Source organism: Pseudophryne corroboree, chromosome 3, assembly GCF_028390025.1.
Source record: "Pseudophryne corroboree isolate aPseCor3 chromosome 3, aPseCor3.hap2, whole genome shotgun sequence".
Lineage (NCBI taxonomy): Eukaryota > Metazoa > Chordata > Amphibia > Anura > Myobatrachidae > Pseudophryne > Pseudophryne corroboree.
The window spans coordinates 311,397,895-311,415,443 of record NC_086446.1 but is presented as its reverse complement, the minus strand read 5'-3'; positions in this window follow the sequence as shown (position 1 = coordinate 311,415,443).

The following is a 17,549-nucleotide window of genomic DNA, read 5'->3' as shown; positions in this document are numbered from 1 at the left end:
CGAAACACAGATCAGGAGTACCAATATTAGACTGATCTTAAGGAATTTAATTATTATAACACATTTTACAATGTGTATAAAAGAAAAACAAAAATCTATGCCAGGAAGTAATACATATAAACACGTATATAATTTGTATTCTATAAATATTTGCAGAAATAATTCCACATTATCCTGGGTTATGAGAAATTAGTTATTAGAATAAAGTCTGCTGGTATTAAAGAAGTACAGTCCAATTGTTGCCTGGGGCAGCAAAAACAGCCTGTAATCAGGGCTTCTCTGAGAACATTCCAAGAAAGAAACTCATTAGTGTAATAGGGTGCCTGATCGTCATGTCCGCTGGTGTGGTCAATAACTTGATTATAGACATAACAAAACTGGCCACAAAAAATATTTTCTAATCATTATGACCATTTGTCAAGTCTGACCTAAACAAGAGCATCACAAAACCATATACTGCATTCCACCCAGCATCAAATCTTTCTTACTCTAGGTTACTCTGGGAAAATGTCTATTAAGAGATAGTTCACAATGAAAACTGCATCCTGTACTTTGAAGCATTCCTCAAGTATCCTGGAGACGCTTTCTGACCAAATTCTAGCCATGTAATTATAAATCATCCCTTTCCTTTGTCCACCATTCATTCCTAGGAGCACGACAAATAATCAGAGGTTTTTTGGGGGGATATGGACAGATTTGTAGAGAATGCCAGGGCAAAAAATAGACCTTGTATCATTGTCTTTGAAATACAGTAATGACAGACGGCATCTATATAATGAAGAGAGATGTGCGTCTCAGTTTGCAGAAGACTTGAGATTTTGATTAAGGTGTGCAGAGAACCAGTTGCAGTCACTACAAAAGGTAAAAGACATGGAGTCTCTCAACAACAAGGTAAAAAAAACTTTATTAAGTAATCATAGCATACAAGGGAACACTCAATTGAATACTAAAATGTAGAATAGATCTACTTAGTTTCATGTAGTACTTCATTATTTGTAGGCTGTCCACTCAGTGGACAATTTCACATGGAAATACAAAGGTACAGCAAGTCATATTTCAAAAAGCATATTTTTGCACATCGTCAAACATATACAGCTACTGAAACTCCTCCTAAAGGGTAATATAACAGTCTAATGTCAAAAAGCTAATACATATTTTATGAATGGTGTGTGTGTGTGTATATGTATATATATAGACACACACACACACACACACACACACACACACACACACACACACACACACACACACACATACATATGAGTAGGTATATTATTAGTTGTGGGATATCCTTAGATATGGCACATTCTGATATCAGAGTCTGAGGTGGATAACAATATGTTTGCATGTTGACGTATGCCAGTGTAAGTGGCTAAACTGTTAGACCCCTCTTGTCTTTCTTAATCCTACTCACTGCAAAGTGTGGTAGCTGAGGAACACAGAAAACAACATATTCAATGAATAGAAAATCACTATAATTTCATTAGTTTGCATCCATCTCCCTGAGTTTTAAACAGTACCGAATAGATGATCAATTTTAAAGAAGGGGGATGGGGCGCACAGAATGTGTAAATGTCATGTATTGTCAATATGCTTTGTTGCAAACAGATGAATATTGGTGCAAAAGTGGAAATTTTTCACACTGCGCTCATCCCCGGTTTTGGGTTTGCATGTGTCTACACTAGTGTAATAAATGGTGAAAATGCTTGTTTGAGTTTCAAAGTGATGTTTATTTATAAATAAAAAGCAGAATTAGATAGTCCTGAATTAATTGCACTCTATTTGGCTGTAATTAGCCTTCTTGCTAATTGTGCATGAATACGCTTGAATCTAAACGTATTTTGATGAAGTCCAAATGTAGTGAAAAAAATGAATGAAAAAAATGATGAAAAAAGGAAAAAATAAAAATGAATGAATTATTGAAAAACGAAGAAAAATTGAAAAAGGAGAGAAAATGTCTATTTGATTGAAAATCGGGCCGCGGCGTCCCGCTGGTATTAACTGAGTGCACTTTGTTTAAAAAGTATTCTGCTACTGACAGACAAACAGCAGTGGAGAGTGCGTGAGGAAGAAAGGGACTCCGGACTGGTCTGCCTCCCCCTGCTTCTGCCTCCGTCACTGTGACTGTGTTCTGTCACAGGTCGGAGGCTTGTCAGCCTGGGTTTGGTGCCTGTCTTGGAGGGGGAGATGCACGCACTGCGACCACTCTCAGAGTGGTTCGTTGCCGCACTTCCCCCACCTACAGAGACTCACCTTTGATCTCCTCCTCCTCTGCTGGATGTGTCAGCGGCAAGTTGTTTCCTCGCTGTTCGGCCGTCGTCCGTGATCTGCAGACACTTCCTGGTTTTCAGTCACGTGACCGGGTTCTCTGTCTTGTTCCGCTCCTTCTGCTCGATCGTGCAGCTGTTGTAGATAGTGTGGGGAAAATGCTCCAACGCGTTTCGGCCCTTGGGGGCCTTCCTCTGGGAGAAGAGGAAGGCCCCCAAGGGCCGAAACGCGTTGGAGCATTTTCCCCACACTATCTACAACAGCTGCACGATCGAGCAGAAGGAGCGGAACAAGACAGAGAACCCGGTCACGTGACTGAAAACCAGGAAGTGTCTGCAGATCACGGACGACGGCCGAACAGCGAGGAAACAACTTGCCGCTGACACATCCAGCAGAGGAGGAGGAGATCAAAGGTGAGTCTCTGTAGGTGGGGGAAGTGCGGCAACGAACCACTCTGAGAGTGGTTGCAGTGCGTGCATCTCCCCCTCCAAGACAGGCACCAAACCCAGGCTGACAAGCCTCCGACCTGTGACAGAACACAGTCACAGTGACGGAGGCAGAAGCAGGGGGAGGCAGACCAGTCCGGAGTCCCTTTCTTCCTCACGCACTCTCCACTGCTGTTTGTCTGTCAGTAGCAGAATACTTTTTAAACAAAGTGCACTCAGTTAATACCAGCGGGACGCCGCGGCCCGATTTTCAATCAAATAGACATTTTCTCTCCTTTTTCAATTTTTCTTCGTTTTTCAATAATTCATTCATTTTTATTTTTTCCTTTTTTCATCATTTTTTTCATTCATTTTTTTCACTACATTTGGACTTCATCAAAATACGTTTAGATTCAAGCGTATTCATGCACAATTAGCAAGAAGGCTAATTACAGCCAAATAGAGTGCAATTAATTCAGGACTATCTAATTCTGCTTTTTATTTATAAATAAACATCACTTTGAAACTCAAACAAGCATTTTCACCATTTATTACACTAGTGTAGACACATGCAAACCCAAAACCGGGGATGAGCGCAGTGTGAAAAATTTCCACTTTTGCACCAATATTCTAACAAGTAGGACCAACTTGTTAAACACCAGCAGCACTCCCCGTAACGTTAGCACATTTCTGTGCGCAGTCCACCCAAATCCTATATCTTTCAAACAGATGAATATGTAATTGTTTTAACAGTGAGAACAATTGATACTAAAATCACACATCTCGTATCTTAGTGTATGGTTTAATTTCTAGTACATGCAGACCTACACATAGGGGGTAATTCCAAGTTGATCGCAGCAGGATTTTTGATAGCAATTGGGCAAAACCATGTGCACTGCAGGGGAGGCAGATATAACATGTGCAGAGAGAGTTAGATTTGGGTGGGGTATATTGTTTCTGTGCAGGGTAAATACTGGCTGCTTTATTTTTACACTGCAAATTAGATTGCAGATTGAACACACCACACCCAAATCTCACTCTCTCTGCACATGTTATATCTGCCTCCCCTGCAGTGCACATGGTTTTGCCCAATTGCTAACAAAAATCCTGCTGCGATCAACTTGGAATTACCCCCATAGTGTTTAAAAACGGCTCTGTGGGTATACAAAGTGGGTACCGATAAAAAATGGAAATAGTTTCAGGTATGCTAAAAGAATAAAATTTATTTACTAACTTAAACAGTGTAAAAGGTATAATGCAATACAATGTATATAAAACAATTAATAGACAAAATCTGAAAGAAAGCTGTAGAAAATCTTTTGTGACAGAGTATGGAAGACTCTATGGCAGACAGTGAAATCTCAGTAAGTTTCAAATTGTAACCAGGCAATGGAAAACAAATAATCTTGATATATGAATCGAGTGTCCTAAAAAAGTGAAGTCCAGCACAATATATATCAGACAGTGTTACCAAGCTGATATAGAAAAGACTCTAGAGATGGTAACATCTCTTAATGATCATTAAAGGTGGCTGAAAGGCAATACACTCTCTAATTAGTGTGTGGAAATGGGTGTATAGATATCTGAAATGTTTTGTGGGTTGTGAGTTATGTAATAGTGCAGCCATGTCCAGCTGCTCTTATTGGGCCTGATTCTCATTTAGAAGTAAAGCTAAAAAGCAAGCAATTGCAACTGAGCAAAACCACGTTGCACTGCAAGTGGGGAAGATGTAACGTGCAGAGTTTGAGATTTGGGTTGGGTGGGGATGCAGTGTAAAAATAAAGTGGTCTAACATTTGTGGGCTATGTGCAAAAGCAACCAGTAGGTACCCCTGCAAAGAAAAAATATAAATGTATATGAATTTTTCCCCCTTGCATTGCAACATGGTTTGTTCTAAATACAAAGTTACTTGCTTTTTTTGCTTTACTTTAAAATCAGAATCAGATTTCGTGAGCTGTCTTGGTAGCCATGCACATGCCCCACATATATTTTGCTGCAAGGCAGGTTGAAGCAGGGACTCCTGGTCCAGTGCGCTCCTGTCTACCATTTACACAGCTAAAAGGAGAAACTGCTTAATTTACAGTATATATATATATATATATATATGTATATAAAGCATCCCTCCCTCCTTAATACACCAAATACCTGCATAATTATATATCACAATTACACAATCAATTTAGTGGGATGAGGAAGTGATGTAATTAGCTTGGGTGCTTAAATAGGGAGGTTTTTGAACTCTGCTCTCATTCCACTTTTGGATCTCTGTGTATGAGGACACACAAGGAGAGCTGCTGGGAAATAAAAGAAGCTTAATATTATTTATCCCATTGCCGGATCCTCATATATATTTTTTGGACATATGAAAGTATTGTAGGTAAATTAAATAAAAATTTGGACAAATTAATTACAAGCCTTTGGAAGATTAATATTAACCATCAGATGGTTGCAAATAGGAAGATTCATTAAATACTACAAAACTATGGAAGTTAATTATACATAATAATTCTTAGTAAAATATGGATTATAATTTTGTGAAAATACAGCTGTTTCAAATTAATTAATTACCTTTTCATAAAAAACACTCCTGAAGAAGTCGACATACGACGAAACGCATTGAGTGAAAAAATCTTTTATTGTTTGGAAAAGTTGTTATTCAATTTTTCGGCTGTAATGAACAATAACACATTGTAAAAGTGTACATCATTTTTTATCAGTATTGAAATTTAATTATTTTAGCAATAAAAAGCAATAGATGTTTTAAAGTTTAAAGGGTGTTTGTGTGATGTCATCCTCTTTTTGTCAGAAACCAATATAACCATATTAAATTGTATTATACATAAATATATTTATTTCAGTCATTAAGTGCGCTCCACAGAGATATACTATTTCTTGCTATATATATATATATATATATATATATATAGATCTATATATATAGATCTATATATATATATATATATATATTTATATAAAGTCCTCTTTTTTTCTATGGTACAATTCAATAAATCATGGAAGACAATTTTGCATCAAAGACAAGACAGACTGGAGTTTACAGATAATCAGCAGAATTCAATTGTGCATCGTGCCCATTCTCCGGTCTAAAGTGAGAGGTGATAAGGAGGGCGATATTCAAATGTTTGGGTTTTGTTTGGGCTGATTGTGCCCAGACAGCATTGGTTTAACCACGTAAAAGGTTAAGCCCACCAAGAGCAAAAAGTGCCATGTGTACCCCAAATGGGTCACTTTTCACTCATTTTAGCTCACCATCTGATATGCAGGCGTCGGCAGCTGTTCGCACACAAATGGAGGAACAATTTACTTGCTCCACCGGTGCCCAGCACTGACAGCTGCTGGAAAAAATAATTGAATTTGGGTGGGTTATCTTGTTTCGGTGCAGAGTAAATACTGGCTGCTTTATTTTTACACTGCAATTTAGATTTCAGTTTGAACACACCCCACCCAAATCTAACTCTCTATCAGTGACGTGCGGTGGGGTGAGGCAGGTGAGGCAGAGCCCTTCCTGTCATACTTACGTTTGTGCCAGAGTTTTGCCTGTGTAAAGTATATGATAAATACAAAGAATATGTTTGAAATATCTTCTTTGCATTATTCTAATAATTTTTATAGCCAAAACTCTGGAGTAAAAAGTCTATGGCAGGTGAGGCAGTGTCTCACCTGCCTATTTTTTCCGCCAAATTTCCAGGAGTTTATACTGCTGCACCTGTGTATAATGCCCAGATGTACCCTATGACGCATATATTGTGTGTAAATCTGGCTCTGGGGCCAGCTAGTGCCTCCTGAGCCATTTAGCTCACCGCACGTCCCTGCTCTCTCTGCACATGTTACATCTGCCCCACCTGCACTGCACATGGTTTTACGTATTAGAGGAAGATTTTGCTTTTGCGATCAACCTTGAATTAGGCCCAGAGTCTGTTCATTTTCACTTAAAAGCTACAGCCATTTGTGTTATATGATGTAATATAGAATAATCAAGAGAGAAAATTATTTATTAGTAAAACTCTTAAAAAAACTTTTTAGTATAAGAAAAGTCATTATTATTTGTGCAGGGCTTACTTCATTTTTCCTTCTGCTAGGTGAAATGAAATAATATAATTTGTAGTTCATAAAAGTTGAATTTCTCATTCATCAACACATGTTGTGAATTAAGTACTAAGCAATCGGCTAAAAGTGCCAACATGAGCATCATCAGCAGTATTTGCTAAACACATTACTTTGTGATTTAGGGGGTCATTCCGAGTTGATCGTAGCTGTGCTAAATTTAGTACAGCTACGATCATGTTCCCAGACATGCGGGGGGACGCCCAGCACAGGGCTAGTCCGCCCCGCATGTCAGTCCTGCCCCTCCCCCCGCACAAGTACAAAAGCATCGCATAGCGGTGATGCTTTTGTACTTGTTGAGTAACTCCCAGCCAGGGAGTTGCTCGTCGCTGCCCCTGGTCGCAGCGGCTGCGTGTGACGTCATGCAGCCACTGCGGCCCGCATTGGCCGGACCGTGCCCCCATAACGGCGGCCAAGCGTCGCCGTGCCACACCCTCCCATCCAGCGACCGTCTCTGCCTGTCAATCAGGCAGAGGCGATCGGCAGGGGATGACGGCCTTCGGCACTATTAGTGTGCCTTGAGGACCGTGGTTGGGAATGCCTGGGTTAATGGATAAGAAAGGTGTTTTACCACAGGTGAGGGTAATCAAAAATTAAGAGGGAAGTCCAGAAGCAGAGCTTTCTGTCCCTCCTGGAGCGGGTCATGTTGGGAGGTATGTGTATGTATGGTGGAGAGGGGCAGATATCAGACTTATCTGCTGCGATCCCACATTTTTGGCTAGAATAGCAACCCACTTGGCAATTTTTTTTAAAGCATTACAAAACATGGCCCCAGTACCAAATGTCATCTTCAGATGGTGTTCGTTATGGCAGTCTATGGGCTACATTTTTACAAAAGACTCTGGGAGAGTGATCTGTAAGATCTTTCCCCAGCAATGAGCAGTCAAACATGAGCAATCTGATGACTGCACATGCATAGTAGCATGGCCTGTCCCTAACCCAGAAGTAAATTGCATTAATGATCGCTTTGCTTTTAACCCATGCAGAGATGGGCTCTTATACTTTAATTCAATATTTAAATAAATATACTTATAAATGTCGTAACCCATGGCACACACTCTTCTACGATGGTTTCTTTGGAAAAGAGAGTTATTTACTAACAACATGCAAATGTGCAGAAGCAAATCAGAAATGAGCTTTTATGTATTTAGTACAAGGCAGTCTATAAGAAAGCAAATGTTACATAGTGCCACAGTCAAAGCAACCTGTCTCCAAATAACGGTCTATTTACTAAGCCTTGGGTGGAGATAAAGTGGACGAAGATAAATGACCAGCCATTACTGGGCATTACTATAAGAAGGAAAAATGACAAATAATGTATGGGGCATGAATTAGGATTATTTTTTTCCTGTGGTGGCCAACGTCTGGGCGTGCAGGTTGCAAAACTGGGGTATAGGGTAGTATTTTCCTGCAATGCCCATTTCGGCAAGGCCGCGCCCCCTTTTTGCGCAGATTCATCGCTTTGCTAGTGCCAATTATGGGGGGGGGGGGGGGGGGGCGCCAGAGAATTTTTTGGCTTGGGGGAGAAAAATTTCTAGTTACGCCACTGAATTGAATAGTCCCTGTGTAAAACATGGGATCTTTTTGCTAAACCTTGGATGGAAATAAAGTACCAGCCAATCAGCTCCTAACTGCCAGGTTACAGACTGGGTTTGAAAAATAACAGTTAGGAGCTGATTGGCTGGTACTTTATCTCGGTCCACTTTATCTCCATCCAAGGCTTAGTAAATATATCCTTCAGTGTTACGTAACCAATCACAAAAACAATGCAGAATTATGTTATTGCACTCATCACATGGACAGGTCTTCACAATGCAGGGTTACAGCAATATGATAACCAAAAATAAAAATTGCATATCTCTTCACAAAAAACCCCCACATCCTTCTGTGCTGGTATTGTTACATGATGACATGTAAATTCGGGTGTGGATCATTAGATCCACAGTGTCCAGGTCGGCAATGTTTAGGTCGACCACTATAGGTCGTCAGTCACTAGGTCGACAGAGTTTCTAGGTCGACATGTGCTATGTCGACAGGTCAAAAGGTCAACATGAGTTTATTTATTTGGGTGTCGTTTTCTTCGTAGAGTGACCGGGAACCCCAATTAGTGCACCGTGTTCGTTCGCCATGCTTCGGGCAAGGTGCCTCGCTCCGAAACCGCTTTGCTAGGCGCAGATTACCATTCCAATCGTAGTCCACGTGGATCGTTAACTATGAAAAAGTAAAAACAAAGAAAAAACATGTGAAAAACTCATGTCGACCTTCTGACCTGTCGACCTAGCACATGTCAACCTAGAAACACTGTCGACCTTCCAACCCTGTCGACCTAGTGACTGTCGACCTATAGCAGTCATCCTAAACATTGTCGACCTAGACAGTGTCGATCTTCAGACCGGATCCCGTAAATTCATGCCTGTACTACCTGATTACAGCGTGTTAAGCTAGCATTTTTAAAGCAACTGTATGGCTGGGCACGTGCAGACGTAAACTTGATGCCTGCTCTCATTAGGGACCATTCATGTTACCAAAGTAAAAATTGTGAAAAGAAATGCTGCAAGACTGTTTAGATAATTTAGCAAAATGAAGACATTTATGAATATTATAAAAGAAGGGAATGTAACAAAAAGTAAGTAATACAGTTAAAATCGCTGAACTGCTGAACAGTTTAATAAGTGGAGATTTAAAAGTATCACTGTGGGTCAAAAAGCTTCTTTTACATGAAACTGAATGGAGAATATGTTATGCATGGTGCTCCAAATTATTGAAAGACTCTTGGACTTCCATGGCAGTTTTCAAATGACAGAGCCTCAGTTTCTTAGCCTCTATCCATTGGCAAACCTGTCGGAAAATCCACCATGGTTTGCAAGCACTGCTTCCCTATGATCTGTGCAGGCTACAGTATATCTTTAAAAAATGTGAATAATAGAACATTTTAATATTTCCTTTACATATATTTCCTTCACATATATACTATACTACAGGTGCCACTGGGCCCTGTCTGCCAGTGCATGCTTGTAGTTCTCCAATTGCTGGTACGTGCCTTAAAATTGGCCATAAGAAGGCTTGCAGGGACCTGTAGCATGCCAGGGAAGGACAATATTATTAATACTATTAGCTTTCATTAATTGTGTACACACCACCGTGGGATACAGAGAAGGGTGTTAGTGCTATAGGCACTAGGAATAATTGTAACCAGGAGGAGTGTCCATATGTTTTTCTGTGGCCTCCACTCCCTTGGGGACTCCAGCCCCGAAGCCTAAGGCTGGTGGACTCATGGTGGTGGGACCAGCACACTTTGTGACACCTCTCTATGGTTTGGCAACTCTGGTCTAGTGCCAGTTAGTGAAAAACTGTGTGTGTGAAACTGTGTGTGTGCGTGTGTGTTTGTGTGTGTAGGTCACTTAGTTGGCCAGATTTTGGGGCATTTTCTAAGGCCACCGTTTAATTAATCTGGGGTTTTGAATGTTAAAACCACGCATGGTGAACAGATATTCAGTTGTATTCTAAAGTCTTGCTTCTCAGTGATTTAGTAAATGGCCATTAATAAATCAGCAGGATGCAATCCCACCAGAAAACTGTTGAAAGGGCAAATCACTGCTTAGTAAATATACACCTAATAGTTTCATTGCATGATTGAAAATCAAGTTAGCAGTTCTATAAAACTGATTATACAGCCTGGTGTTAATGAATCTTATTGATTTCTGTAGGTCAAGAAAACTTGTTGTGTGCTGGTCCTGGCTCTCCTCTGTTCACTAGCTTTGATATCAGACAGTGCGCCAGACTGCTGCCGGCAGAAAACCTGCTCATGCCGTATATATGATCTTCTCCGTGGCTCAGGCAACCATGCTGCTGGGATTTTAACCCTGGGAAAGCGGAAGAGCAATTCCCAGATGCTACAGACCCGACTTCAGAGATTATTCCAAGGCTCCGGAAACCAGGCTGCAGGCATTCTCACCATGGGAAAACGAGCTGCGGAAATCTGGGAGCGACGCTGTAATAATAACGGCCAACTGGGCTTGGTTGCCAACACACAGTCTCCCCTCTCTCTCTGTCACACACTCATGGAGCCAGTTAATGTTAGCAAAGGCTCTGCTTGCCAACAAGGCCCTGTCATGTAGCAGTCACTGGGTAATCAAGTGACCTTTCAGTGGCGGAGGGGACCAAATACAAGGTTACTTACCAACACTGTAAAAGTGTGATGAACTACCACTATTAACTCATCCATGAAAGCAAATATTAACTTTCATTTATTAACATTAATTAACTCTAATAAAAGTTAGGACTAAACGCTTTCCAGTAACATAATATGGCTTCTTTTTTTCCTCAACATCAAAAGGGAGTAGGAAACAGGGGGCAGCCAGTTTGCATCAGTGTATACCACAATCGGTTACAGATAAACTAAAAATTTACTGGGTACTTCAATTAAAGCGCTACATTTTGTAATACTCAAGTTCTATATGTTATCTGTACAGCATGATATTATGTAAATTTGCTCACTTGAAGTTGAGCACATTAATAAAAGAGAAGTATCCAAGAAACCCGTAATTTTTTTATCTTATTGCTACAAGTGTTGTCTTTTTTTTAATTTTTTTTGCTGTAGAGACTCTTCATTTTCACTGTAATGAACATGTTATGTGCAAAATATATTTTTTCCAGAATTTGGTGCATTAAGCCTAAAAATAGAAAAAAATACCTTACCATTACAAATGAGCCCAGTCCCTCCGTATGCTGCCCCTACACATGTAGCAAACATCATCAAAAGCATATAATAATACAGATATTTTATTTTTCAGACCTTTCTGCATATCAGATTTTCAGACAAGAGATCCCATTTTTGTTCAAAAAAAAATCAGAAATACACCATAATATCTGTTAATGTAGTTTATCTTCACAACAAGGATCTGAGCATACAACAACACATCAAAGTATAACATTTATTTTTAAATGCATAAAATGGAGAACATGAAAAGACCCAAAAATAAAAGAATTAGATACAATATAGGAACACAAAACTAAAAAAAAACACCAAAAAATAAAATAAAAAACAAACATAAATACACAATACAAATCATGATATAAAAAGCATTTATTAAAGAACTTCAAATGAAGCAACATCTGGAATAAAAGACATACAGTACTTTAAACACAGCAGCCAAGTTACATGAAGCCTTTCATAGTGGAAATAATGTTAAAAGAATCACAGGGGATATTATACTGACGTTCCAAATGAGGCACGGAAGCTAAATAACACCACAGTGTGTACAGCAGTGTAAATTGCAGCAGTAATTGCACACAAGCCCATATGCAGTGTTCCTAGACATTTCACCTGCTACATAATTTCATACCACACAATGGAGATGATTGCAGCTTGCCAGCATCTGGATAAATATAAAAATAGAGACATTTCCTGATAAGTAGCACAGTACTTTAGAGCATGAAAATATCCTTTGCAATTCACTCCAATGTCAATGTTCCTGTACTATAAATCATTTGGGACTTGTGTGCAATAGTCTTCACAGAGTCACTGCCAGCATTGTATGAGCTCAGAATTAATATACAGAAACCCATAGCAACTAATAAACTTGGTTCAACCTTGTGCAAGGCAAATTGCAGACTGTTTGTTATGGGTCACTTAAAGGTCCTACACAGATTTGCAGATTTTGGGATGAAGTGCAATATATATTTCTAAAATCACTAGTACAGCAATGCATTTTAATACATAATTTGTGTGATGTGGATTTCCTTAGTATATACTAAGACCATTTGTACTGTTTGTTTCACCCTTGAGACCATGATAAGTTCTGTGGTTGTCCATTTGTCCTACTAATAAATGGTCTTTTTATATTAGCTTTACTTCCTTTAAAGGGAACCAGTCACCAACACACAGAGAGGGCAGACATTTTGTGTGCTGTGCATTAAGGCCTACAGTTGCTAATGCCACAGCTGCTACTGCAATTTATGCTAATGCGACAGTTAATCCAGAAAATAAATAAAACACATAGGTGTCTACTTGGCAATAAGTATTTTCATCAGCAGCGCCTGGAGTTCCGTCAGCACGTCATAGCAAACCAATCTAGTTGCTGCCCAGTAACACCCACCCAGTCACAAGTGGAGATAGAAATGGGATACATATGTCTCTGATAGGGTATACACCACCCACTTCCTATTTTTGTGATTGCCATACAATCCTGAGGGCATTTTTGTGACCATATATTCTACAGAGAGCATTTTTTTAATCTTCATATACTGCACGTTAATGACCGTCATATAATATAGAGAGGACTAACCGCTATATAATATGGAATGACTGCCATATAATACAGAGTAGTTTTGAGACTGCCACACAATTTTATCCCCTCATCCCACAACTGAACCCTCCTAAAAAAAATCATTAGGTACTTCAGGATGATCATAGCAGCCCATTCCCCATAATTGACCTCCTTTCATATAAACATTCCCTTATCCATATCAGTAATTTCATTCAGTCATTACCTCCCTCTGCCTAATAAAAAAAACCCTTCATGTTAATTAACAACCTAAAAAGCATTAACCCCTTCATCTTAATTCACCCTCATAATAAAACCCATGCAGAACACTCAGAAACTTTCCCCAAATATACCAATTACCCATCCCCCTTTCTTCACATCCCATCCCCCCAGCTGTTGCTATGCTGTTCTCCATGTTAATGTACTTTATAATGAGGATGCTGCTGTTCCTCTCCACGGGTGAGAGGAGAATGTAATAGGCTCCTCTAATCAGGGATTAGCACTTGCTCTTCGGAGCCCTCTGCAGTGTTCTCATGGGATTTACCCAGTAGTACAGCAGTGTGCCCCAATCCTCTGCATGTAGCTGCCAGGCTCCATTAGCCATTGAGGTTCAAGTGACCTAGTCATTGCATACTGTGGCGGTTGGCAGACAGGCCCCCTAGCCACATAGTAAGCAGTGGCAGATGTGTCCTACAGTGTCCTGTGACAGTTTCGGGGAGATTTACATGTTTTTTGGGAACCCATCAGAGCAATCAATTGTTGTTCCGATTGGGAGCCCACTGATTTTAAAGCACCCAAATGCACCAGGTTTAGCCATGCAAAATGGCTAAACCCAACTAAAATAGTGCCTGCAATGACAAAAAATCCTGTTTGGGCGCTCAAATGGGACACTTCACACATTTCTTCGTGCCACCTCAGGAGGCGGCGAGCAGAAATCTTGGTGCTATTGGTGATCACGTCCAAATGGCAGAACAATTGAATTGCCCCTTCTGTGTCCTCTCTGGTATTTAGGCACTGGTCTTTACCTTGGTAATCCTCCTCTGCCATCACCTCACACACCACTTAAAATGTGAAAAACAGCTTGCACTTGCTACTTTTCATAATCCTGAAGTGGACATCTCAAGCCCCCTCTGTATTTATGGCCCTGAGATACCACATATAGTTACATGGCTAATGAAAAAACAGCATTGCCAACTTGTTTAGAGCTGCAGGGCCTTCTGTTCTCAGAGCCAAAGTTCAAGACTCACTTTAAGCCCTGAATGCCTTGCAACAAAAGTTTTTATTATGCGGGCAAAAAAGTTGTTCGTTTATGGGTGCATTAGGCAAAGAATACAGTGTCTACTTTATCACCAGGGCAACAAATACCATAAACCTTTGGAAATAGCTCTATTCTCTGCCAATTAAGCTAGACTATACACTGTAACTTTAAAGATGACTCCCTCACCCAGCAACCTACACCTGATTCCGTATGTGCCTTTCTGAAATAAGACCTTGACTCTCCCTCTTTGGATACTAAGGGGGGTATGCTATTAGCAGTAGTACTTTACAGGATCGCTGGGGGCAATACTTTTAGCCTCGATGCAGCACGCTCCTCCCTCCAATACCTGCATTTATCGGGGATTCTGCTTCGGTAATCCACTATAAGCGGGATGCCGGAGCAGCGATAACACATGCGATCGCTGTCCAATACTGTATGAATGAAGCAGCCTGCTGTTAAGTCATTGGCTGGGTGCGCAGGCTGCAGGGACAGGCTGCAGGGAAGGAGGGATCACTAGCAGCGTGGCATGTGTCCGTGTGCTGCTTGGGGAGGCTGTGTTGCCAGCAAAGTAAGGCTGGCTGTATAAAAAGTAAGGCTGTATTTGTATATATGTATATAATATAATATCAAGATAGGAACTTTTGAGAAGCGGGGAGATGTTTCCCACTTCCAGCAACACCACCATTCATAGATGGAACTATGCGATGACCACTTCCTGTCTCAGAGACGGAGCGGAATACGGATGACTACTTCCGGTATCCGGGACGGAACTAAACCTGACAGGAGTAGGAACGAAACCGCAAGACGGACTGATCGGGCTGGGATATTACATATAGGAGTAAAGGATTTTTAGCATTTAGGAGATCTGTGGGGGTCATTCAGAGTTTTTCTCTTGCTAGCAGTTTTTAGCAGCCGTGCAAACGTATTGCCGCCGACCACTGGGGAGTGCATTTTCGCTTTGCAGAAGTGCGAATGCTTGAGCAGCAGAGCACCTGCAAAAACATTCTGTGCAAAACAAGACCAGCCCTGTGGTTACTCTTCGTGTGCGTTGATTCTAACGATGGTAGGATGGCTTTTAACGTCACACACCCGCCCAGCGTTCACCCAGCCATGCCTGCGTCTTCCCCGACACGCCTGCGTTTTTCTAAGCACTCCTGAAAAACGGTCGCTTGACACCCAGAAACGCCCACTTCATGTCAATCTTCCTGTTTTATGCTGTGCGACTGAAAGCTTCACTAGAACCTGTGTAAAACCACAAAGGACTTTGTACACATACGTCGCGCGTGCACATTGCGGTGCATACGCATGCACAGAAATGCCGATTTTTAGCCTGATCGCTGCGCTGCGAACAACGGCAGCTAGCGATCAACTCGGAAGGACCCCCTATGTCTGGTATTAGGCCACACCAAATTGCTAATAGATAGGGGTATAAATATTAGGACTTGGTACAACCCTCCTTATGCCTTGGCAAAGACACCAACCGGCTGTCAAAACGTGTTGGTGAGGAGGTTGTACTAGAATGGGACGTTGGAGGACCACCATTCTGACGGGCATTTGGTTCCGGGGACGCATGGTGTTGACAATCTTGCCTTTTTTATCTACCATATTGTAGACCATCTTAGATGGTGAGAGACCAACCATAACCGTGTTCACATACTTTTGTGGTGTTTGCTTATTGTGGTGTGTAAAATAAAACGGTGTTGAGGGGGCGTGGCCTGGACCTGGCTTTGAGCAGACGTGCAGTTTCAGAGCTCCTGCTGCCTGAGGCCAGATTTCTGCTTAATAACTGTCACCTACGGCTTGTTTCCTCCTGACCTACCCCACCTGTAGCCCTGCTTGGTGTGCAGGTCTCAGGGAAGATTTCAAAGTGCCCCCCCGTGACGTTTGGCGACTGAGGCCTACCACCCCTGTTGAGACCGGGGCCTTGAGTTTGGCGGCTTCCCGGCCGTGAGCTCCGGGGACGTGCTGGAGCCGGACCGGGATCGGTGGTGGCTCCATCCCGCCCCGGACGAAGTTCCCCCGCTGCCTATCACCTGCGCTGAGGCTCCAGGACCGGCGGGGAGATCGGGGCTCCTCTATCTGCCCTCCTGAGCCGCGGCTGCGGCGGGCCTGCGTCTGCCCCTCTCTTCCCGGCGGCCATCTTCTTCTACACGACTTCCTCTCCTGCTGCCCCGCTCCGGCGAGCGCCGGCCGCGCTCCTCCGCGCCCCAGATCACCTAGACGCCCTCCTACGGTGGAGTGGCTGGCTGCCTCCTTCGGAGCTCCTGCCGTTCGCGGCCTATATCAGAACCGGGAGCCGCGGCCTAGATTTGGGCCTCCCCCCTCCGGAAGTGCCATATCAGCGTGGAAACCTGGAGCTGCCCCCCTCCCAGCCTGCCTACACTCCTGGGTGGCAATTATCATTTACCTACTCCTCTCCTGCCTGCTGATCCCTGCATTCTGCAACAGGGAAGTGCCTAGAGGGAAGTGTGCCCTATCAGTCCAGTCCTGTTTCATATTATTTAAGGTGCAGTGCTGCTGGACCCTGGCTGTGTGCCTGACCTCTCACCCCTCTCTCCCGGCTGGGAGATTACCATCTGGGTCCCGCAGGCTGGAGATGACCCCCTGCCTGGCCCTGTGTGATACCGATCTTCTGATGTAGTCCAGACCGCTTGTCCGCCACCACCCATGTTCTTTATGCTTACCTAACTTTCCGCCATACATTCTGCGAGATCCTGATCTTCTTTATCATCGTCATTCTGCCTACGGAACCTCGTCTCATTAGAATGCCTCCTAAAAAGGTCAAAGGGGTGCTGCCTCCCAGAGTATCCTTTCCACCTCAGAAGACGGCCCCTGCCGCTTCTTCTCTACGGAAGTCCTCGGTTGCCGTTTCCCCACAAGATACCCCCTGCAGCCCTGCCTCTATGCCGGGATTTGACCCTGATTCTGATGCACCTCTCACGGTCAAAACTCTGTATCAGGCCCTCTCAGCATTTAAATCTGAGTTGACTCAAGATCTCACAGCCGCTCTTCGGGAGGTAAAGACAGAGCTGCACGCTATAGGAGACCGTACGGACCATCTGGAGAGGAAAGTAGAGGAACTGGTCATGTCTCATAATGACCTCATAACGGCCCACGATCAGCAGCAAAGTGACCTTGAGGCGTTTAAACTCAAGATTGCAGATATAGAGGACAGATCCTGCGTAATAATATTAAGATCCGAGGCATCCC